Source organism: Alexandromys fortis, unplaced genomic scaffold (genome assembly GCF_014885135.2).
Source record: "Alexandromys fortis isolate MF-2015 unplaced genomic scaffold, M_Fortis_MF-2015_v1.1 scaffold_0, whole genome shotgun sequence".
NCBI lineage: Eukaryota > Metazoa > Chordata > Mammalia > Rodentia > Cricetidae > Alexandromys > Alexandromys fortis.
Window position 1 is genome coordinate 46,425,631 of NW_026067949.1, and position 26,316 is coordinate 46,451,946.

The following is a 26,316-nucleotide window of genomic DNA, read 5'->3' on the forward strand; positions in this document are numbered from 1 at the left end:
AAACTTTTTTTTTCTTATTCTCAATAAAAAAAAAGAAAAAAAAAGACTAATCCTCCCCCTCAGCAGTTAAGCCTAAAGCACTTCGCCAAGGGGTGGTAGCCCATGAAATTTCCCCTATCCATGTTGGCATATCAGCTTTTGTTAGAACTGTTTATGTCTTCTCTATGCATCCACACTGGTGAGTTTTCATGGGAGTCCCTGCCCTGGCTAGAAGGCACAGTCACACCGCAGATCTCCTTGTTTTCTTAGAGTTCTTCTTTCCCATTTTCTGTGATGTTGCCTGAGTCTCATATGCGGTTGCATTCATAGATGTGTCGGTTAGGGCTGGGCACCCCGTGGACAGCTATGTGGTCTGTGACTTTTGACGAGCGTGGCTTTAGTCAATGGTCTTCTGCTGCAGAAAGAAGCTTCTTGGAGGAGGGGTGAGCTCTACCCACATCCGCAGGTGTAAGAAGAAGCACTTAGTGTGGTGAGGAGCTATGATGGTTTAGGAAAGTGATAGTATAGGCTCTCTTCGAAGATTTATGAACTCACTAGCCATTTGTAATTGGCTGGGTTTACAGTACTAGACTTTGAGTCCACTGAAACAGAACTTGGTTACCGCCAAAATATAAGTGCTACTATTGCACAGTTAGAGATCGCCTGCTCTGCAGGTAATGGTTTGATTTCAAAGGCATCACAAATGGGTGGAGCATGATAGTCTTCCTCCCTTGGCAACTTGCATCCCACTTCCCGCCCTGTAAAATGTAGATCTCAGAGAAGAGGCTTTGGGCCTGTGGGCTTTTAAAAAAACTTATATTTATTTATAATTTATGTGAATGTATGTGAGTCAGCATGAGTTTGTGTTCACCATATGTATGTTAGTACTCACAAGGGCCAGAAGACACTGGATACCCTGGAAATGAAGCCACCACAGTGTGATGTTGGTGCTGAAAACCAAGCCTAGGTTCTCTGCAAAACAAAAGGGCTTTTAATCTCTGAGCCATCTCTTCAGCCCAGAGATGTGCTTTTTGTAAGACTTTTAAAAACAGCACAATGTTCTCCTTGAGTAGACAGTAGAGCAGTGGTGGATATGAGTGATGGTGGGTACTAAGGTCTGGCAACTCAAACAGAGAAAGGCTTCACCACACTATAAATGCTGCTGATAGCATTTAAGACACATAAATTCTACACTTACCTTATCTTTTCCTTCTCATCTCTCTTTTCTCCCTAAAATCTTTCTTACACATAAAATACCCTTGCAGAATTAAAGGGTAAAAAATGCAGTAACACACCAGGCATGTATTGTTCCACACGTGAAATAGCCCTCTTCATCCACAAAAGTCTCAATCCTCTATCCCCACAGAGCATAGCTTTATCAGAGAAGATTGCTTCTTCATTGAAACCTATAGAACTACTCCATTGTTTTATTACATCCCCAATACCACCCCGTTGTATTATGTTGCACACATCAGTCCGTTTCACTTAGCTCTATGTGCTACTTAAAGGCTTGGCTTATTCTGCTGTGTGACTAAAACACGTAAATTTCACTATGTTGTTAACATTAACTAATGAAAAATATCCTTGTTCTGTTGACCATGGTGTTAACAAAACCTTGTGGTCCTTGTCATCTCAGAGGTAACATCTAGTAGGTAATTCAACTAGTCAAAGAGACTTGGACACCATATTTTTGATGAAGTTAACTGTCATGATGATTGTGGTGGTGATATTAGCTAATCTTTACTGAATACTTTAATATGATTCTAAGTATTGAATGTATCTTATCAATTTTCTTAATTGGAGGTGAATGAATGCTTCCCCAAAAAGTAACTATGTGTGTGTATGTGAGTGTGTGTGTATGTGTGTGAGTGTTGTATGTATATGTGTGGGTGCAGATGTGTGTGTGTATATGTGTGTGTGTGTGTTGTTACAAGGAACGCATTTCTTACAGAAAATGAAGGTGAATTGATACATGCATATGGTGAATGCAGAGTTTTGTCCTGCACAGTGAGACAATGCACACCATGGAGCATAATTCTGGAAACAGTAACAAGAACTGAAACCAGATGAGACCTATCATGCTGCTATGGTAGACAGGGACCCTTAATCCAAGTTCAAGGACACCAGTCCTTAGTGCCAAGAAGCGTCATTGGAAATTGCCTGATTCCAGGAAGACCAGGTCCTTTGCGTGACACCATGATGTGGTCTCTGGAGACCATTAAGCCATTTCTACCCATCCCCAATGGCAAATGTACACAGAGATGCAACATATTCTCCCTCTGAGTTCTATTTTTAAAGTAAACAAAAATATGCAATAGAAGTATACATCCCCATACTTAATTTCCACAGAGTTGTAGTCTATAAATTAAATCTCCCATTTTCTTCTGACTGCATTAAATCTGGCCTGAAAGTGTGCCTTCCCTGGTCACATCCCGGCTGCAATCACGATGGGCGCTCTTGCTGTGGGTGGCTTACATAGTAAGTTTTGGGGAAGCACACAGTTTGCTGTCCCAGGTGACAACTGGTGACAAGTTGACTAGATCTGGGTCATAGCATTCTATTCTAGGGGCACTGGCAAACTGAAATGTACAGAACTTGGGTTGTAGACCATTCTGAAACTGTGACTTGTGGGATGGACCTTTAAGCCATCAATCTATCAGCTGATGTAAGCCTTCCATCCAGTGTAGTGACGTATATACAAACTGGTTCTTAGGTGCCAAATGTTGGGAGCAGTGAGACCCCAGATCCTGAATTTCTTGTAAGCAACTTGTTTTCCCCTGATCTGAGTGCCTACAGCTGCTCTGAGCACGAGACCTTCAGGAGTTCCTGATGGCAGGAGAGTGGTTTCTGGTGGGTTTGCCTGGGGCGTGTCTATCTCTATATAATCTGCCCCTGAACACAATAAAGGGGGCATTCTTGGGGAATTCAAGGATGACCCGTGTCGCTGTCTCTCTGTCTGTGTGTGTTTCTGTATTTTAACCTCCAGCCCCCTTTCCCGAAACTCACAAACTGGGTAATAGCGCACCGAGTGCAGACACGGGGGCCTGGTGCGCGGCAGCCAAAATCAGATATCTGGTTAGTTCCCACTTTGTGAAAGGTAGCACTAATTTTCTTTCTAATATATGCCATCTCGTACTGTAACAAACATATACTAAGTATGAACAAGTATTAGTTCATTTTTCTAGTTAGTAAGCGGCAGAGCCACGACAGAAACATGGGCTTTCTCACATCTAGTTTCATATTGTTTTAGTTTTAATATAAAATTCTCCATTCTCTGAAGCTTGTTCTGGGGAAAATTTGGTCTTAGATTTTTAAAAATTCTATGATGTTTTAGCATTGATTTCCATTCTGCCAGAACACAGTTGATGTCAATTTGCATGAATATTAATAGCTGGGAAGGGAGTGAGGGCTTTCATAGAGCAGTTAGGAAGGAACAGTGCTTTAGTGTGACTGCCCTACTGGGTGGTAGATCCATGGCATGGCTCAGACACTGTGTTTATGCATTTGAAATTGCTTTCTTTACAACTCCAGTCTAGAGGAAATATCTCTCAACTAAACTGGGGCAGGGCTTTCAAACCAATGAAGCCAAGCCGAGAAAGCTCAAACAGGAACCACAACCCTTCCCTTGGCTTCAGCTAACTAGAAGAAATAAATTCCACTACAAGGTTCATTAACATTCTCCATTATAAGAGCATCTCATCAGGAGAGCATGAGTCAATGTTATCTCCAAATCTTATTGAGTCACTTAAGCTATGGGTTAGTTCCTGGTCCTAATGTTAGTGGCAACATCAACAACTGGTGGAGAGGAGTCTTACAGATGTGAAATGCCATCCCATAAACACTGGGACAGTTTCCTTTATCAGATATCATTAGACTCTCCCAATAAATAAAAGTGCAAGTTTCTTTTTAATTCACGTGGGTTTTAGGTCACTATTTTATGCCAAATAAATCTGTTCAGTGCAGTAGTTCTCACTTTTCCTTATGCCATCTTCTCTTGGGTAAGTGATAAAATATACATGGGACCCATTGTTTCTGCCTGCCCATCATGATCACAAGTATAAAATTATCCTTTAACTTAACATTTATGAAGCAATTTGTTATAACAAGGAGGATAAACATGATAGATTTTAGATGGTAAATTGTAAACTTCTGGAAAATGCAAACAGTTTAGGAACTGACAGGTTGGTTCAGTTCTCAAAACAAGGAGGTATACTGTGATGTTGGACACATGCTAAATATTCAACCATTCCACTGTCCTGTCTGTGGAAAGTATGCAAATATCTTATTCTTACAGCCTTTGACCCCCAGGGCAAGTCAACCCACAGCTTCATACCCACAATTCCAGTGGATATGATTCCTTTTGGTGAATGCAAATAACACTGGTTTTAATATTTTGATTTCTCTAGAAGGTATTTTTCTCACACCAAGAGAACACCACAGAACCAAATTACATTCAAGGAATCAATTCAGTTTATTGTTATTTTCCTACTAAATTGTCTCAGTTACCAAGCAAATTAAAGAAGACTTGGAAATAATGGTTTTATGCAACCATTTCAACAGTAGGACAAAAGTGAAGTAAAAATAAAACAGCTTATGGAAAAATTCAAGTGATTTTTTTAATTTTATTTTTATTGAAATACATCCAGACCACAGTTTCTTCTCTCTCCACCCCTCAAAGCTCCCACAGGTCCACTGCCCCTTGGTTTCTTCTTCAGAAAAGAGCAGGCCTCTATGAGACACAGTAAAACAGGACAAAACAAGATATGGTAAGACAAGACAAAAGACAAGACAGTACAATGGTAGCTAACACCAAGATAAATGTAGAGAAACTTAGGGAATTAGTACCACTAAAATCAGGAACAGGATAAGGCTGTCTACTCTCTCTATATCTATTCAATGTAGCACTAGAAGTTGTAGCTAGAGTAATAAGACAACCAAAGGAGAGCAAGGGAATACAAATTAAAAAGGAAGAAGTAAAAACATCATTATTCGCAGATAATATGTTAGTATAAATGACTTAAAAATTCCACTAGGGAATTTATTTAGCTAATAAACACTCTCAGTGAAGTGACTGAGTAAAAGATTAACTCAAAAGATCAGTAGCTTTTCTATAAACAACAACTGTACTGAGAAAGAAGTCAGGGCAACAACACTCTTCACAATAGCCTCAAATAATATAAAATATTTTGGGACAACTCTAACCAAGCAAGTGAAAGACCTGTATGATAAAATCTTTAAGTCTCTGAAGAAAGAAATTGAAGAAGGTATTAGAAGATGGAAAAATCTCCCATGCACATGGATCTGTAGGATTAACATAGTAAAAATGGCCCTCCTATCAAAGGTAATCTATAGATTGGACAATAGCCATCAAAATTCCAAAACAAATCTTTACAGACCTCGAAAGGACAATACTCAACTTCATAAGGAAAAACAAAACCAAAAAACACAAGAGAATTAACACAATCCTAACAATAAAATAACTTCCTGTGGTATCACAATCCCTGATTTCAAGCTCTACTACAGAGCTATAGTAATAAAAAACAAAACAAAACAAAAAAACTACACAGCATTGGAATAAAAACAGACACATCAAAGCCCAACTAGGAATGTGATATAATATTTTTCTATCAAGCCTGTGAGACACAAGATCATTTTTACTAGACAATCTTCTAAGATACGTTTGAATATCCAAGTAACTATTTAAAAAAATTCATGTTAGACTTAATTTGACACAATTGAAATTTGAGTTTCTAATCACTGTAAAGTTTAAATCTCTCTTTTTTCTTTTGCATCCATATTATACTTTTATTTTTTTCTTTGTGAAATAATGGCATACCCAAGGACATGACAGATAAAATAGATTTATAAAAATAGATACTATGCAGTTGGTGGTTTGAATGAGGGGAGGTTATAGAACACTTCAGAAGTGTGACCTCGCTAAAAGAAGTTAGGACTGAGTGTGGTTTGGGGAGTTTATAGACTTGCCCACTTCCAGTTCTCCATTGCATGCCTGCTGTTGAAGACATGCTCCTCCGGCTTCCTGTTCTGGTACCTGGTGCTCTGCCTCCTCTTCTGTTATGGACAGTACTTCTGAACTGTAAGTCAAAAGAAATTCCTTTATCACCAAACAGAAAAGTAACTAATAAATGCATTGAATTTCCTGTCATTGTTGAAAACACAGTGCAGCCTTTGTTATTGCCTCTGTCAAATGATGGATTTCCTGGCATATAAAAGTATGTTTATGTCCACATCTTATCTGTGGTACCATTTTGTGGGGCCTGGACCCTTTCAGATATAGATAGTCTTTCTCAAACAGATAACTGAGGTGGATAACTACATGCACATTGCTATGATGCTACCTAGTCAGTCTGGCATCTGTCCCTGTTTATACTGCTGTTGGCCAGTCTTTAGACGGGGATAAGGTCTGAGCCAGGACCCAAATACGCACAGCAACACTGGCAGTGCAATCTTGGATTGTGCCATGATAGAATTTAGGAGATCTCTTCCTAGCATTAGGACTATGGTAGTGATTTAAACAAAATTAATCACATTGACCGTATTGGTCAAGTTGAACTTTGGGGTCTTAATTTGCTCAGGAATGCATTTGACAGAAATTAAAGTATATACACGAACATTTATTATTCTTTCACTGACAGGCAAAATTGGTAAAGTGTAGCATAATTTAATTGTTGAATTATTCAGAAGTTTCATCAGCCCATCAATATTTAAAATATGTCTTGTAGTTAGGATGCCAGTCTATTTAAAAATATATTTGTGGTATGGAGCTGCTCATATTTGCTGATATTTAAAACTTATCAACCAGCTTTTTTTTTCATCAAATATATTTTAAAATCACTTCATCTGAAAATAAAGTTTGTTTAACTACAAATGCCAATAATTCTATAAACTCCATCCTTCGCCTTGGCATTCTTCATAACATGTAGCATAGAGTTTTGCCAATATTTACATAAGGAAAAGGACAATGGGGATGTTGGATTAAGATAAGTATATCCTGTGTCAGCTGACTGTTATGTCATAATGCAGTGTGAGTACCTACCCCAAACATACATCAGCTGTTTGTTCCTTATTATTAGCAATGTCCTTTTCTGAGCCCATTCAGAGTTTCTGGATCTTATTGAATGCAGTGAAAAGCTTCACTTTCTCCTATTGTTCCAATCTCCTTAAGTGCTTGTGGTTCCATAGTTACCATGTGTAGTTACCATGGTCACTGAACATATTGCTGCTACATAATCCTCCCCATATTTTTCTGCCTCTTGGGTCTCTGTCCTCCAATCCTAGTCAACACCTTATATTTTAGTATTTTTATGTTAATATCCTGTTACTTAATATAGCCACAATAATACCACTCAGCAAGTCACTCTATAAGTCAATAGGCTAGAACAATAGTCACTTGTTTGGTCTCATGTGTTTATGGGTCAGCTGGTCTTGGCTGGGGTGGAGGATCAGCTGGTCCTGGCTCCATGCTGTGTGCTGGAGCTGTCTTGTCTAGTCTCTGCTGTAGATTAGGACTGGTCTATTCAATGTGCTATATAATTCTGAAGTGCAAGCTGAAGTGGTGATTGCTACCCAGGGGAAGCTCTTATGGCCATGGCAGTGCTGTGTGTAATATCCCCAGCCACACGAGTCTATCTCAGGCCTCCATCTGTGGCTCATCTGTAACAGCCTTTTAACCAAAGCAAATCACATAGTTGAGGATCAGGAAGGTACAATGTCTGTGGGAACCCAGAAAAAGTACAACGTATGTAATTACTAAATTCAACAAAACAATATTACTTAATAATAGTCCCTCTGATAAATTTTCACTGCAAGGAACACTGGCAGGCTATTATTAGTATATAAACAGCAACTACTCTACTAAATACTATGAGATGTAATATCTATCAATTCTACTTTCATCATTCTTATATTTTTTAGGTATGCCATGTCCCATGCTGGTAGCAGGTAATGGCTAATTTCATAATACAATCTTTTTCCTGAACATAGAATTGAAGATGTAGCTAAGAAAATGAAGCAATCTTATATTTAGACCCTATAAGTATTTACGTTATATGACAAAAAGCTTAATTTTGTGTGAATTAAGTACCCAAAGAAGACCAGATCTAACTTTATTTTACATTTTGAAAATTCATTTTCTATATTGTTAGGGATAGTTTTGTTAATTGCTTCCCTCAAAAACACCTGATATGTTTGCATTAATGATAATCTTGTCTGAAATTTAGTTCTTCATTCTGTTATGTCCTGCAAATATTCCTTGGGTCCTCTGTGTTGAAATGGCAGGAGGAGTAGATGGTGACCCCTAGCCAAAATTCCACTGTTCAAAGGAAAATCCATGAGGCATTCAAACCAAAGCCATGCTCCAGTCATTTCCCAGGGGATCAGAGGAGATAGGGGGATCAATTCCTGGGGGAAATGGGGTGGAGATGGGGTGATCAAGTGGGGGAGGTGGTGGAACTCTATAGTAGATATTAACTGTGCAGAGTCTGATAAAGTAATTGTACACCTAAGAGCAGATGGAACAGGTCACTGTATATGTGAAATTGAGAATAATAAAGAAAACTTCAGCTCTCATTATTGACATAAAAGAAGACTCCAAAAGCCTGTCATCTTAAGGGCTAGAACTGATCCTGAGCAACAAAAAATCTGACTGTTTTTTGTCTTTGAGGCTGAAAGATGGCCTCTGACTATCTGTAATCTTTATAGTTATAATGGTATCTCTGTTAATTATGGTGGACCATGAGAGTTTATGCTAACAAGGTAACATACATACACCCGTACAAGTTTGTATTAGTAAGATGACCCAGGATAGGGTCAACCATACAATAAGATGGTTAATGTTGAAGTCAAGTAATATCAAACTGACCTTGTGGAAGAGGAAGGGAGATGTACAGTGGAGCCAGTCACACGGGTGATGAGTTGATCTGTCTTGCCCCTGTAATGAAGACCAAGTAATAATGTACCCTGACACTTCAATGAATTTCCTATTGGTAATATTTTATTCATGTTATTAGACTGATATATAGTGATTCATGACAAGATAACAGACAAAAACCTCAAATTAGAACCCTTTAAAGACCCTATTTTGGATTTTTATCCTTCAGCCACTTCTGCCTTTGGGGGACTTAAATAAAGCTGTTGGGAAGATGCCTCAGTGGGTAAAGTGCTTACTACATGTGCCTGAGGTCCTTAGTTCAGCTCCCCTTGGAAAAAGCTAGGCATGGCAGCATTTCTGTAATCCTAGAACTGGAGCTTGGGAACAGAAAGATCCCAGGGACTTGGTGGTCAGAAAGTGTAGACAGACAGAGAAAGTGGGAAGAGAGAGAGAGAGACAGAGAGAGAAACAGAGAGAGAGACAGAGAGAGAGAGAGACACAGAGAGAGAGAGACAGAGAGGGAGGGAAGGAAAGAGGGAGAGAGGGAGAGAAAGAGAGAGTTCTAGGGTTCAGCGAGAAATCTTCTCTCAAAGAAAAAAGGCAGCGATATGAATGAAGAAGACATTCAGACATAAACAGCTGGTCTATGTACATATTTGACTGGATGAATACATACCTACACATGTGCACACATACAGGCATACAAAATTCTACATACATAAGTGCTGTTTTGAATTTTATGAGTTGTTTTAGACAATTATCAAAACTGAGGAGGTGGTAAAACCTCCACACTGATAATGAGAGCAGGCTGGGGAATCTCTCTGTTTGTGACTAGGATCTGAAGCAGGGGTATCTTTGTGAAGCTGCCTTAACTCTAGGCAGCTTCCATCAGAAGACATCTGACCAGTGAACCCAGAACTTGCAAGTGCAGTTACTTCTCCGGAGCAGGAAAAGGCCGATGGAGTCAACACTGATGAACTCTGTCCTCAAGACCCTTGGGAAGCCCTCTTGTTTCTTTGGGGTAGCACATATTTTATTCTACTCTCTAAACAGATTTGTCTGTGACTCCGAATGCCATCGAGTCTTCCTATTAAAAAGTGTTCACAGAATGAGAATCAGACAGTTAATGGTCACTAATGACATAATTGTTATTTTAATCTTTCTCATGTTTGTAAGCAAACTATTTAGCATTTATCCTCCATGCTGGCTATTTTCATTCCATTTTTGCCTTTTCTTCCTCTCCAATCCCATAATTCAGAGCTCTGTCCTGAACCATGGAGTCTAGAAGCCTGGAGACTACATGGCCTAGCCTAACCCCATCAAGTGAGCTTCCTGCTGTTTTCTGGCAATGGGACCTGGTTAAAATTTATAAAGTGAAAGCAAAGAGAAAATTTTCTCTTAATTTACTTTTGAAAGTTCTACTTTTGGCAGAAATAATAGTAATGGTACAGGTGGCAGGCCTCTGTTCAGATTCCTGCTGAAGTGGAGTGGAGGTGGAGGCTGGATGTGAGCCTCCTCTTCCTTTAACACTGTGTTATTGAGCTTAGACCCAGTAGCTCTATAGCTACACCTGTAGGCTTCTGGGTTTTGCAGCTGTGTTAGCCATTGGGACAAAATGCTAACAGAAGGAGCTTGCGGGAAAGATTGACTTTCAGAAGATGTCATCCATCAAGGTGAGGAGGACATGTGGCTCCACAGTATTGGCCTGCACAGAGGATGACATCACATCTTGAAATCAGGAAAGAGGGAGCCTGAGCTCAGACCATAAGTAGATATAGACATAACCTTTAAGACTTGGGCCTAGCACTTTACTTCTGCTCCCAAAGTTTCCATAATGTTCCACAGCAGCACAGTGCCATGAACTGATGACCAACTGCTCAAACCCTGCCCAAACCTACGGGGGACATTTTACATCCAAACCACAGCAGTTATGTGGACCGTGATGTGAGCTTCTGTTTTTCTACAACTGAAAACTTGTAGGAGTCAGTTATCTCCTTCCATCATGTGGTCCAGAGGGTGAAACGCAGGCAGCCATGATTGGTAGTAAGTGCCTCTAAGCCATCATACTGCCTTTCAGTCGATTTTGTGTCTGTTGTTATAAAAAGCCTCAGGATTATGGGATCTTCATGGTATTTCTTTATCTCTGGGTTTACTGCAACTCTGTCCATTGTCTAACATCTGGGTGACCTCATCACCTTATTTTTACATGAAAAAACAGTGTTTCACACACCTCACACCCCTTTGGTTTACATTGAAACAAAGAATAATGATAGCATTTCAAAGAAAAATCCACTCAGTGTTTTCACAACCTTTGTGATGGCTTCTCTTTGTTGTCAGCTAACTGGGTCAAGAAATGTCTAGGACTAGAAATGCCCCTCTGTGTGTCTCTCAAGAGATGACTAGTGGAGTAGTGACTGGGTAAGGGAGCCCTATTTTGAGTGAAGGTGACACCATCTAACGACTGGCAGTCAGGGTGGAAGGGAGTTGCATCTATAGGCTTCTGGTTTTCGCAACTGTCTTACTTATTGTGATACAATACTAACAGAAGGAACTTAAGGGAGGAAGGGCTTCACATAAGAAATAGGGAACTGACAACAAATTTGAAGAGAAAAATATAAATTATAAAATATATTTTAATAGTTTTGTTTCGTTTAAGTCTTACCCTTTATCCCTTTTGTTTGATCTTCTTTTGATCTAGAAAACAAGGGGGGGATGTTTTATTTTCTTTCTTCTTTTTCAATGAAAAGATTTTCATATATTAAGACTGGATTTAGAACACAGGAATTCTCAATCTAGCTCTAAATTTTTAAAATATAAAGCTTGAAATGTTCTGAGACTTGGGGTTCCAACTGTTTCACTGAACATTAGTGTTGACAACAGAGACATCCAAGTCTCAATTCCTGCCATTTAGGTTGTGATGAGAAGAGAAATTGGCATTAACCACTACTTAAGGGAAGTAGCAGTTGCTCTTCTCCTGGTGATGAAAATTTCATCACGATAAGCAAGTTCCCTTGATGCTAATATAGATATGGCGGGCCCAACCGACAGGTGGAGCTGGCAAATGGATGCTCATTTCTCCCTTTTATGACTCAGTGTTACCATGAGGGAATGGGAGAACGTTTCCACAACACAGCTGTGAGGGATCTTCCAGCTCATCTATCAAGAGAACACAGTCTTTTACTCCCCTGCAGTTTGGTACCCAGGGGAGAGCTGAGCAGGAAATGGAAGATTCCGCTCAAAGTTCTTGGCTCTGCTAGAAACATGTTGTTTCTGGGATTGCCAGTTCTGGTAAGAGTCTGAGGAGTCATTCCCAGAATTCCCTAGTGTGTAGAGTCCTCCGACTGTAAAAGTGGGGAAGGTCTTATAGGGTCTTCATTCTATTCAGGGCCCACTGCAAGTCACTTTCCAGCATGCCCACCACACACCTCTGGTGGAAAAGACTCCAACTTTTGCGAGTCTCTTGATTACATTTATTCTTAACTTTTAAAAACTTTAACTTCACTTTGAGTCCGAACTTTCTCCTTTTGGATACTGATCCTTTTTTCTACAGATCCTCCTTCACTGTTTTGAAGGAGTCATCATCTTCAATAAGGTAATAATCTAAATATGTTAATAGTCCCTCCTGTGACAGGGTCTCAAGTGTTTTTACTTAGGGATAAAATGACTCATTTCAATATTCAGCACACAATCCACTCTTCACAGAGTAAAGTGGGCCTGTTAGCACTGATGAACTTATGGCTATACTGTTGGCTGTGATGCCTTACAGCAGAAAGGGACATTAAAGATAACAATGGCCATGTTTCTGTGCCATCTTCATTAGGGCGACAATACTATGCCTCTAGATACAGCAATAATTCATACTTTTAATTGCCTCCGGCAAAAGAGAAGTTTGGAAAGTCTTTAAGATAAACGTTGAATTTGTCACTTTGCCTAATCAGTCTGTGGCAATCTTCTTGTTTTCTAAGTAAGCAGGTACATATTTGAAACCATTCTTTAATCTTCTTCATCCTGGCTATCGCCAATGAAACATCTCGTTTCACTTTGTTCCTGTCACCACCAACTTGTCCCTGAGACCTTAGAAGTAATTAGATGTGGCGCTAGTGACAATTAATTCAACCTTGTACCCAGCTCAAATCCTCCATTAAGTCTCCTTAAAGCAGTTAAATTAAGTTGGTAGGAGGCAACAAGGAATGAAAGATTACACTAAATTGAAATATCACAACAATCTAAAGTGGGCGCTGGTATGTTTTTTGAAGATTGATTTGTTCTTTCAAGAGGGATGTAGATTTAATGCTCCGAGTTTAAGTTTCTAAGACAAACACAAATCTATGTCTTGAAGAAACTTCTTTAATTACATTAAGAGGGTCTTTAGCTTAGTCTACTTCAGGGTAGCTTCCAAGCATTCATGGAACTTCCGCTCCAGAGCAACATTTTCCCAAGTGTCTCAATAATTCTTGTAGCAATTTGAAACAGTTTAAACTTTACTTAATTACATGAAATGACTGAGTATATGACAGATTTGCAAATGGTTATAATACCTTGCAAAATGAAATCAAAATTATATAGACTTTCCTGTTGAATTTATGTTTAAGATACTGACTCAGAAATTAAAAGGAAAATAAAATATGGATGTCATAGCCGGTGCCAGTGCTTGGCACTCAAGTCTGATGACCTGAGCTGGGTTCCCAGATCCCCTAAAATCCTCCTCAGAACTCCACACACATGCTGTGACACATACTTACCATGCCTCGACACTAACACATATTAAATAAAGAGAGTAAGTAATGAAAAAAAATCATAGAACGGAGACAATAAATTCAGATGGAAAGACTATAGGGAATTTTAATTTCTTATTTGTCCTAATTCACATTTTCCCAGTTCTTCTCTATGAACCCACAAAACCACTCAAAGATAGAAGAGCTAGAATTTCACCTGACCTACTCTGTGTAAATAAAGGGAGAATCACAGCATATCAGTAATCACTTTCTCATGCACACGCCTTCCCTTGAAACTTGTCTGTGTATTTTAGCCACTGTGTTAGTTTCCAAGTCGCTGTGAGGGATACCTGAGAGGAGCAATCTGAAGAGAAAAGGGCAGGTTTCAGCTGACAGTTTCAGACTCTTCAGAAAGACACAACAGTGCTCGCTGTGCAGGGAACGTGAATCAGGGCCTCCTTATGCACTGGTGAATAAGGAAGCAGAGAAAGGTAGAACAGGACCAGAGCCAGCTAGAGCCTTCAAAGGCCTATCTATCTCTAGGGTCCACCTCTGCCAGTCCACAGCACCATTTAAAATTCCCACGGCCCCCTCCGGCAAACAGCCCAATCATGTGAGCAACCATTGTTTAAAACGTGAGCATGGCATAGTCATTTCAGCCCCAACCACAACACTCTACCCTAACTCCCCAAGCTTTGTGGCTGTCTCACAATGGAAAATGCATTGAGTCCAACTTCAAGAGTGTCTGTGTCTATAGCAGTGCCCCAGATTTAAAAAGTTCTAAATCCAAACCATAGACATTGCCTTATTGCCTTCGTGGTGAGCCCTTATAAAAACAAACAGGCAGTTCCATGCTTCTAATACACCCTCAGGGCCAGAAATTTCACAAGAGATATCATCCATGCCACGGCCTGCTGCTATTATTTGAAATAGTTCACCACTGAAAACTTCCCCAGCCATCCCTTCCCACAGAAGCCACAGCAGATGTTCTGGTCCATATTTTCTCCTCTTCTTGCATCAAAATCTAGTGCCTACTACATTGCCCACAGTGCTTCATTGTATGTCATGAACATTGTTCTCAGTGTCTCTGGGGTCTAGCAGGTTCTCACTCTAAACCCCTAATCTATTGAATCCACCATACGTGAATTACACAAACAGCGTCATAAAAGACTGCAGAAAGCCCTATTTTCATGTTATGATTCATATTTGTGAAACACTAAATTTCAGAACACAGTCTATAATGAAAGTCAACGGTGCTGACTAGACTATGATTCTGCTTGAGACTTTGTAGCCTGGTTGGCCAAAAGTTCATAAATGAATGCTCTTCCCTTACTAAGAGAAGACAATGTAGTTTATTGACAATGATGTGTGCAAAAATATTTTCAGTGCTTGGGGTTGAACTCATAGAGTCTTGCTTGTTAGACTAGGCTTGACACACTCAGTCCTATAAAAATTTAGTTAAAATGCAAATGTTCAAAAATATTAATATGTGTTTTAAAACACTGCAAAGATAAGAAGTTTGATGTTTCAGAAAAGATCTGCACTATCATCACGACTCTGAGTAAGAATTGACAACCCACATGCTAAAGGAGACTAACTTCATTTGTTTGTTTTTTCAAGACAGGGTTTCTCTGTAGCTTTGGAGCTGTCCTGGAACTAGCTCTTGTAGACTAGGCTAGCCTCGAACTCACCGAGTTCTGCCTGCCTCTGCCTCCCGAGTGCTGGGATTAAAGGCGTGCGCCACCACCGCCTGGCCAAGAACATCTCACATTAAAAACATAACTCACAAGTGAAGCAATGGATTAAAGAGTGGAAACACTAAAATATAAGTGTTCAAAAGCAACACTCTAAAAAGTTTTAAATGTCTAAAATAAATTCAGGCTGAATTTAAAAAAATGTTCAAAACTAACTCATAAAGCCTTGTTAATTTTCTCCACAGATGCTTGTTCCCTCAACATCCTTTCTTTGCCAGTATGTGACGTTCTCTGGGGCAGTTTCCAATCATTGCTGCTGTTAGCCAGCTAATCATCAGAGTCGTCAACATCCTGACCCCAGAGAGCACACAATTCCCTATCATCAGCCTCTGTGCACAATGCAGCCTCGGCAATGAGAGGAGTTCCAAACATCCCTGCATTCTCTGGCTCAAGATTGGCATCATGGGGAGGCTGCCAGGGCTCCAGGAGTGGAGCCAGGGGATCAGAGTGCCAAAGCCAGCAGGTGGCAACAGCCAGTAGCAGCTCAGAGAGGCAGATGAGTCTTTCCAGCACTCAGGACAGCCAACAGAGGTGGGAGCCAGTGCTGTTCTTGTTATCTGATGTATAGGTATTGTTATAAATGACATCAGAGTCCCTTGTACATTGCTCATTGGGCTTGTTAGCCAGGTGGCAATTTTTGAAGCAGCAATACTGCTCCAAGGAAAGCGTATGCTGTATAATTCAACTTAGATCTGAGGTCAATAAATTATATTCCTTTGAATAATGTCTTGAGCACACAATAATTAGGATTTCTGGTACTTATTCAATAGTATCTTATTAGTTGGTTAGTGCACCTTCCAGTGACTAAATCACAAGGAGACCACTGTTCTCAAGTCGATCAGAAAGTACTGCCTCACAGCTTAAACAATTGGAAACATACAATCTACATAGGACATTTAAGAATTAAAGCCATGAAAATTTGGTGATAGAATAAAGATGAAAACAAGGGAGTCCTACATATCATTTTCACAGACAATCTAAAACTCTAGTTGGTGGAGTACACAGAAGTCTAAGTGAAGCCAGGATTCTGTCCGTTTTACATATTCCTCAAATAGCATCCATTACAGACTGTGGAGTACAATTTTCCTTTCATTTTTCCTTCAAGAGGGTAAAATATGTTTTAAAGAAGTAAAAACTATTCATTCTATAACCCATTCTCAACCCCTTCTAAGCCTGAGCTAAGGGGGAAGCAGATGTGAAAACACATCGTTTCCAAGTTGGAATAAAGTTCAGGAAGTTGTAACTTCTTTCTGAAATGTTCTCTGGTGATGCAGGCTTAGCAGGACAACACTTGCCCAGTATGTACAAGGTCCTAAATTCAATCACCAACATTACCTAAAATAATGTAAATAAATAAATAAACAAATAAATCATCTAAGTCTGAAACGAGTCACATCAATAAGTCAATTGATACTTATGCTTGCCTATATCAACTGAATATTTTCTAGTACTTATATATTGAGTCTGCTCTTCAGGACTAAGGAACGTAATAATCTTGTTGACAAAGCAAAGTTAAACTAAAAAAAAATGCACCCCCACATTGAGGAGATTCTTTATTTGAGTTACAGACTCCCTGCAATAAGCAAAAAAGACAAGGGAAATTTGGGGTAGTCTATGAATGCCCTTTGTCTTAATTAGGCGTGGACTGCTGTGACAAACACCATGATCACAGGTAACTTTGGAGGAAAGGGAGTTGTCATCTTGCAGATTGCAATCCATCATTGAGAGAAGTCAGGGTAGGAACTTAAGACTGGAACAGGCACAGAGACCATGAAGACCCCTTACAGCTTACTGGCTTGCTCTTCATAGCTTGTTTAGCCTGCTTAAATATTGCATACAGGACCACATGCTCAGGGATGGCCTCATCCATGATAGGTTGTGCCCTTTCACGTCAATCACAAACTAAGAAAGTATCCTAAAGGATTGTTCAGAGACTAGTCCTATGAAGGCTTTTTTTTTCAATTGTGGTAGCGTCTTCTCCAATAACTCAAGCTTGTGTCAAGTTGACATAAAAATAGCCAACATGCTCCCCAAAGGAACAGTAGAAGGGCAGACTCTCGCATGGGTGGATCTTGATGGAGCCTCATCGTATAGATCCTTAAAGTAAGGATCAGAGCTTCTTATATTACAACACAATGGTGGTTACTGTAACAAATTTCAGTCACTGAGACCAATCACAAGCCAGGAGCTATATTAGGGTACTGGGAGTGTGATAGTGTGATAGAGTTTTAATTAGAGGATGGAACTTGTCAACGGCATATACATGTCACTGATTTCACTTAGTTCTTTGGGCTTGCTGTCTGTGCTTTGAAACCACCCGATGTATCCAAGGCAAATTTACCCAAAGCAGACCATATTGCTTCCGTTAAAACATCCTTGAGGCTTGCAATTTTATGAGGATAATGTTTATTTTTATGGACTTTATAAAGTGTAACTGCCTAGAAATGCAATATAAGTCATTCTTAATCCTCTTAACCCCCAGGAAGTAAGCATCTTAAGTATGTTTTATTGCATCCTGGGACTCAGTATATAGTTCTGAAGACTGTTGGAAGCCCTATATATAGAACCGTTTTGACTCTTTGGTCAAGAGAGTATGCGAACCATGACAAGTGGTGGTTTTCAGTTCAAAGAAAAGTCAAAATCATGCTGTTGGTGAATCTTGAACTAAATAGCTGATATGCAAAGTTTTGAAACCACATATAGGAGCAGTTTTCTTCCCCATACCATCCTGAGTACACACACGCACACACACACCCACACTCACACACACATGTACACACACACACTCTGCCACACAGATGCACATCAGTTCATCTTTTCCATGTCTGCACATATGTTTTATAACCGTGCCAGCATATACCAGAGCAGCCTTTCTCTTTATGCTATTTTCAACTTCAGCTTGTTTCATTGTATGCCACACAAGAAAGGTGGCTTCCAGACATTCTCCCTCTTGAGGGGCAGAGAGCGTTGCAGCGTGACAGCCATTTAACACGTTGCTTTGCTGTTTCTAAGCAGCATCTAGCACAACTTGTTTGGAACTGTGACTTCCTGGCTTTTGATTTATGCCATGTTAGGTTCCAGGGAGGAAAATAAAATAGAACATTCTGAGCCGACTTCCCCTCTGGTACCATTCTCAGCACATCTTGTTTAGTTCAGTTCTGAGGTATTTGGGCAAATGTTCATGCACGACTTACAGTTCTTACCCAACAATTCCTGGTGTGGTGGTAAAGTTCGGCATTGTCTTCCATATTTAACAATATGGCAGCTGCTATGAGTAGACCTAACTGTGTGTATGAAGAAATACAGTCATGCCTAGCACGCCTCCTTCCTTTCTGAACATGTTTCTATTTTTGAGAGAGCAGCTGAGGGGCTAGAAGTGAACTTGACTATGGATCACAGCTCAGTGGACACTGATTGTTTGAAGGATCCTGGGAGACCCATCTGCTAAATGGGACTAAAATTTCATCTCCTTCTGAGGCCCCTCTACCCACAACTCTTCATTCAAGATGGTCAAAAAGCCAAGTTTATATCATAATTAAAGTGGTTCAGCTTAGGCAGCTAAAGCATTTTCCTTCTGTCTCCAATGCTCCTAGATCCTTTCCTGGTGGATCTATTTTCTAATGCTTCTTCTACCTGAGATTTTCAGACTGTCTGGTGGTGGCTGCTTTGCCCTCTATCTGTCAGGCCTCAGATACTTCCTCCTCAGAGAGGTTTCCCTTCACCTTTGTGCCTCCCTCCGCTTGCACCCTCCACTGCCATATTTTCTATTACATTTCCCCACTTTGCTATCTTGAGAGCAACCATTAAAGTCTAAAAGACTTTGAATCTTTTGATTTGGGCTAATTCCTTTGCTTCCTATCATTTTGTCAGTTGCGCTGCATTGAAATACAAGCTTCCTATGATCGTGGGCCTTGTTAATGTGCAGTTGGATATGTGTTTGGCACAGAGTGTGTTCCATGGAAAATGAGTAAGTGGAATACTTGCTGCATTCTGATATCATTTTTGAGACACGGCTTTACACGTTCAGTCCCTCCCCAACTCCTTCCCTCCCTTGACTGTCACCCCTCAGGTTGAAGCAGAGGTCATGGAGAGAATGATGGGTAGTAGGAGAATTGTAGCTATGAAGCATTGGCTTCTGAGAATAAATAAAGCACATTGCACCAACCTCTCCCACATCTACTTACCCTGATGAAATTCTGTGCTTGCTGGAGGGCAGTGCAGCTTGTTGTGGATGGATTACCCAGGTGGCTCTGGTCTTCACGGAGAAGTGAGAATGCCACGGACTAGAAACCATCTGGAAGGAGAACAAGCTAGAGCCACATTGCCCTGGTGCTCTTCTGACTTGCCAACATCACCCGGTGTCTTCCCTACTACAGCAAAACCAAACACTGTTTGCTTCTTGTTATGAATGGATTTTAGCTGTGATCTACAGTATTTGACCTTTGTTTTGTATTTCAGAAATTCAAATTGTCCCAGTGAACACAGGGAAAGGTAGATTTCTACATGGGTGTGGACAGTGGCAGCACTCTGAGTTCCCTGGCTCAGGTAAGCAGAAGCGCAAGCGATATTCAGCATCCCCTGTACATGAGAGTGTGAGCAAAGGCAGTTAGAAACTGAGAAGGAAAGAGACGTCGTTAAGCCCAGCACACTATTGGAATCAGAGATGAGTGAAACAGTTGAACAGAAGCCAGTATCCATTGAAGTACATTGCATATGTGCAGATTTCTTAACACAGCATAACCTGACCTTAGATGCATCCTTTTTTTGGGTAGATATTTTATATTAGAATCTTTGCATGAGGTGGAGGGTTGCCTCTATGGGGAAGCACTTCTCTGAGGAGCCATCATTGGGCCCATCTGCTGAGGAGCTGAGGGGAATAGCTTCTGCCCTCCTGGCCTTGCGAATCCTCTGCATTAATAGAACATAAGAGCTTACGCAATGGCCTTGGATCCGTGGCAGCTGTTTGTTCAATGTTTCATGCTTTTAGTCACATCTGCTCCAAATGAGTGTTAATATTGCAGTGGCATCCACTAAGGATGGGCTCTGTCAGCTTTGCTGAAGATCAGTCTGACCCCTGCAACAATAGAAAAGGCACTTTGTCCCCAAATACCATCTTTTCAAACATTCATTTCCTCTTAACACGGGGGTTACACAATCCTCCCCCTCTTTATCTTTAGCTTTCTCCACTTTCATGACCCCTCCCATAAGAACCCAAGTCAGTGAATCTCAAGGAGAAAAACTGCATTCATTTCTAGCCCTCTGTCCACCAATGTCAGATAACAGTTTATTCATCCCTCGGCCCCTGCATGACATTGAAGCGTATCAACAGTGACAAAAGTATATTGAATAATTATCTTGAAATTAATACATTATCCCAAACTTAAATAAATGTCATCTGATCAATATATCTTGGAATGGAAAGGGAAGAGAATGTGAAGGGCACCGCTTCATTATTCATTAATTTTAGAGTAATGTAGGCAGATGAAATGGCTATCTCAGAACACCGCTATTATACTCACTGGCATTTTAAATAACTCCCAATCTTCAACAGTATATATTCCCTGGTTGGAACAGCTTAGAGGTGTTAACACTTTGAATTCCAGGCTCTTTAAAGTGGGGAAACAATACCCAAAGGCTATTACTCTCATTGCTCTCTTTTAAAAATGGCTTTCCATTTTCTTTGGTAACTGGTTGCTGTGGCATCTACTTGTCTGAAGTTCTAATGAAAGAACCCATTAATGTTGAAGTCTTGTGGATTCTAACTGTCCCATTAATAGTGTTCCCAAGGATAAAATAAGTAACTCAATTATATTTTAGTTCTCTAGTATGCAAATGAGATGTATAGGATAATACCTCCCAGAACTTATATAAACCTGCATGAAGAATATTTCAGAAAAGAGATTCTATATTATGAGAAAGCCAGTAAATAACTGTAGTAGCTGAATCATGACCAGGACACTTTGATTACTATGAATATATAGGTTAAAGGGTCAAGTCCCCTCCTTCATGACCTTTGGTCTCATTTTAAATTTGTATTTAGTGTATTTCCATTAGTGACTTTTGTGATCGCTACAGCACTGGACCATATTTGAGAGATGAAACCCTTTCTGTACATAATATTATTTTTTGAATTTTAAATAAGTATTTTTCTTTTATTGAAAATAGATTTTTTTCATATAATATGCCCTGATATGGTTTCCCCTCCCCCTACTCTTCTCAGTTCCTTTCCACCTCCTGTCCCACCCAGATCCAACTCCTTCCTGTCTCATTGGAAAACAATCAGGCTTGTAAGGAACAATAATAAAATTAAATATATTAAGATAAAACAAGAGCAAACACATCGGAATAGGACAAAGCAAGCAAACAGAAGGAAAAGAACCCAAGAAATGGCACAGGAGACGTACAGATACAGAGATTCCCTTGTTCATATACTCACAGATTCCACAAAAACACAAAACTGGAAGTCATAATATAAATGCAAAGGACCTGAAGGGTGTGAAAGGGAGGGAGGGAGAGAGACTAAAAAATTCTAAAATCAGAAAAAGGTTAAAGAGGAAGGAAAGAAGCCTGACATGACATTACGAGAAAAGGAACCTCCAAAAATGCCATTGAGTTTGTTTTCTCTTGGCATCTACTACATGACTAGAGGCCTACCCTTGAGAGCAGTTTGTTTCCCCAGTGAGATTCCCTTCAATTAAACTAAATTTGCAAGTTCATATCAATTGGAGATAGTTCTGGATTAGGGACGGATCACATGCCCACTTTTTTCAGCTTTAGACCATGAATGCCCTGTGCGTCTGCCTCAGTCCCAGTGAGCTCATGTGTCCATCCTGTAGTATTTAGAAAGCCTTTTTTTTTTTTTGTGTATGTGTGTTCCCTGTTTCTTCTGGGTCTTATACTCTTTCGGCCCCTTCTTCAACAGTGTTTCCTGAGCCCTGAGGTGAGGAACTTGATGGGAACATCTCGTTTAGGGTTGAGTATTACAAGACTTCGCACTCTCTGTATATTGACTAGCTGACGGTCTCTGCATTTTTCCCCATCTGCTATATAAGGAAGCTTTTCTGGTGGTGGCTGAGCAAAGCTCTAATCTATGAGTACAGCAGAATGTTATTAGAAGTCATTTTATTGCTACAGTCTATACAGAGATTAGACAAAGATTGCAAGAACTCTAAGAGCTACACACACGGTGAACCACTGCTTATAGTCAAAAGATCAAGCTTTCTTTTTTTTAATTAATTAATTAATTTATTAATTAAATATTTCTGTCTCTTCCCCACCNTCCCCCTCCCTCGTCAGCCCAAAGAGCAATCAGGGTTCCCTGCCCTGTGGGAAGTCCAAGGACCACCCACCTCCATCCAGGTCTAGTAAGGTGAGCATCCAAACTGCCTAGGCTCCCACAAAACCAATAGGTGCAGTAGGATCAAAAACCCATTGCCATTGTTCTTGGAGCAAGGAACTCAGGACCGCGAAGGGGGCACCCACACACTGAGACAATGGGGATGTCCTATCGGGAACTCACCAAGGCCAGCTGGCCTGGGTCTGAAAAAGCCTGGGTTAAAACCGGTCTCGCTGAACATAGCGGACAATGAGGACTACTGAGACCCCAAGAACAAGATCAAGCTTTCTTATTAGTTAGCCCTGAAGTAGCTTAAAGAATGTCACAGTCCTCAAACCTACTAACATAAGATCCACTGTAGGAGATAGAAAGGGAAGGCATTTCTATAAACTAGTGAATTGTTGACAGCTGACAGAACTCATGGGAAGCAAACTATCTGGGCAAAGCACTGGAGACCACTTGGCAGAGCCTAGGTAGAGCTACATGTTTCTCCTATGCAGTGCTCCCCCGCTTCCCCCGCCTCCTTTGGGCAGGTCTAGAGCGGAACACTTTGTTAATTCAGCAGTTTTGTGTTTGCTGCCTCCTGAAGTCTTTGATGTATGCCAGTTCTCTGGTAGACACAGCACGGGAGCTTTGCATTTGCTAGTGAATTGCCACAGACCCACGCCACACCTTCCTGCTTTACAGACTGGGGAACTTCCCACAGATGGGCCACCTGTGCTGAGATTCAGGGCAGTCTGTGACCTCAATACCAAGAAAGTGACACAGTCTAAAACCTTAGCTGCCTGATGACCTCAGGGCAGGGAATTCAGGGCAGTCTTTGTAGCAGTCAGTAGCATTCTTACAAAAAGTTCGTGAGTACAGAAGGACCATCCATACTTTAGCTAGAGAGTAAGTGACAATATGCGAGTATTCCGGAAAAATTTAATTTATTGATAATTTGATTATCCTGAATGAGTTTTTTTTTATGTTTTTAAATTATTATGTGTTTGTGTGTGTGCTCGTGGGCATGCACCACATACACACACACACACACACACACACACACACTCAGGCCTATGCATGTTACATATTTGGGGATGAGAAGACAACTTTTTCAAGTCAGTTCTCTTCTACCATGGTATTCAGGGATCAAACTCAGACCATCTGGTTTTTACAACAAGCACTTTTATCTACTTAGCAGTATTGCCTGTTCTTGAAAACATTTTGCTATCGGTCAACTAATCATTATGTTTTAATGTTTAGAATCCTCCCTGGGGGAAAAAATCAGGATGAAAAACAAGGGAATTTCGTGACTAGCAAATGATTACTGTAGTTTAAGCAATAGAAATAAAGCAAGGTGATCAATAGAAAATATTGGAAAGGCTGTAGATAGGCCATAAAAAATGCAGAACCCTGGGTAGTTAAGGTTAGAGGAAGCATTGTAGATATTTGAAGCCTGCAGGAATTAATAGGAGATGCTGATGAGTTCAATAACCAGACAGAAAAGGTGATAGAAACTTTTGTACAAACTGTGCAGCCATAGGTGGATTATGCACTTGGATGTGAAAAGGAGAATTTAACAATTTAGAAGACAGTGCTTGTCCTTCTGAGACTAGATTAGTTAGAGTCCTTAAATTTAACAGTAATAGCTGTAATTTATGAGGTCAAAGACAAACAATCACACAGAAAAAAATGATGGAGATGATAACAATAAATACATCAATAAGGGGAAATAATGTGTGATCAGCAGGCAGGAAAAATGTTTAATACCACTAACAATGAAGAAATTACAAAAGCAAAATCATAATAATTAGCCATTCATAATTAGACATAGACAAAATCTGGGAAATTCCACAGTCCTAATATTGAAGAGAATGTGTGCTAACGGGAACACTGTGAGGTGATAAATAATACGAGCAATTTGGAAAGCAATTTTTCCATAAAGCTAGAGCTTGTATCTCCCCTTCTGTTGATAAACCGTAAAGAAACAGCCCTATCTGTGAGCAATGTACTTCAAAAGTGTGTAGGATGCTCATGATAATATTGGTAGGGGGATGGTGGCCGGAAGCTAAACAAGTGTCCACCCATTGTAGAACAGACAGATATCCATGTGGTTCATGATGCAATGCTACAGAGAAGTAAAAGACTAGAGCCAAAGTCTCTCACAATATGTCCACGTTTTTCTAACAACAGTGCATTTCGAAAGCAAAGCAAACACCAGAAGTTAATGTATACAGTTTTACTTCATTTTCATTGACTTCAGTTGAAGACTTTCCTGATAGGCAGCTGGGTAAGTACTTGCTGTAGCTTCAGAAAACTAGCTAGAGTTGGAGCCTAATTTAGTTAGAAAATGACTTAATCTAAAACTTAGTTTCTCATTTCTAGATGGAAATAATAATTATAACTCAATAAAATTAATTTAAGGATTAAATAAAATAGATCAAAGTACGACATCATCTAATGAGCCCTTGGTATTATGCTAGGCGGGAAACAATTTCCTCCAGCAGTCATCTAGCCCTATGGCCACCACAACTATGGCTAATAGTAATTTCTAGAGAAGGCTTGTACTTGCCCTGTCATTACAGCAAACATTGGTGTCTATAATTAATGCAAATGGGACAATATATAAGACAAACTGAAAGAAACATTCATGTAAAATTTGCATGACTTCATGCAGGAGTGTTTACTTCTAGAAAGTCTCGTATTTCCTTTCCTCCTAGCTACACCCCTCCCCCATGCCCAGCGAAGTTTCCATTTGTCTGTAGTCCACCCTTACTGTAAGGACATGCAGTGCAGAAACTGCATCTTCCTTCACAACCATTATTTTTTAACTATTTATAGCACCCAAAACAGACATGAATGAGCCTTTACATTGAACCCCATGAAATTATTCAACATTATAATACAAAATCTGAATTAAATGTTTTGTATGCCTTTAATCCGTATGTCTTTTCAGGTCTTTGCAAACATTTATTGAAAATAAATGGATTCACAGACATCTACTGTGTGATCACTTGGAAGTGTTTTTTTTTTTTTTTCTGTTTCAAAGAGACATTTACTTCATGTAGGATGAGGACTACACTTACCCGTGTGTATAAGAATAAACATTTAGAATGTAGCTGGGGATTATGCTGGTTTAGTTATGTGGGAATTGAAGGTTCTTCTCCAAGGTGTGTGACTTACTAGTTCCTAGTAGTTAGTTAGGTTTTCAGTACCTGACATGATGTCCCTCTTGTTGAGCAGGTATTAAGTTCAGTTAGAGAGTTGCCAGTGACCACCAAGGTGTTCATGGCATTACTTCACTCTTAGGGCTATCTTTCATAGTAGTCATTGTGGTTCATAGGGACTATGTACTATGTAGGACAGTTGCTAACTTCCATGCTTTGGAAGCTTGCATGGCACCTTCTGGTACTGAGAGCTAGTCTTCAGAGAGAAAGTTTTCCAATAAGTTCCATATCACAGGCCTCTGAATTCTGAGTCTAAAGTGCATGGCAATAGCAATAGTGTATGATGTATTGGGAGACTCTTGGAGAGGGCTTCTCGTGACCAGTATATATATTAGAAGATGTGGGTTTCTGGGGAAAGCATTTTCAGCTCAGGAAAAAAAATACTTAAACTATATATGTGTGTTTATATGCAGACTTATATGTATTATAGGTA

At 40.0% G+C, this 26,316-nt stretch overlaps 1 long non-coding RNA gene across 1 annotated transcript in view; it reads left to right on the forward strand.

Annotated features, from left to right (window-relative positions):
* The window catches only part of LOC126506263 (uncharacterized), a 49,105-nt gene that overhangs the window by 21,914 nt on the left and 875 nt on the right, over positions 1-26,316 (forward strand). The window contains exons 3-4 of the long non-coding RNA XR_007593157.1: positions 15,524-15,869; positions 19,797-19,883. This is a non-coding gene — a long non-coding RNA (uncharacterized lncRNA). The remainder of the gene's footprint in view (positions 1-15,523; positions 15,870-19,796; positions 19,884-26,316) is intronic.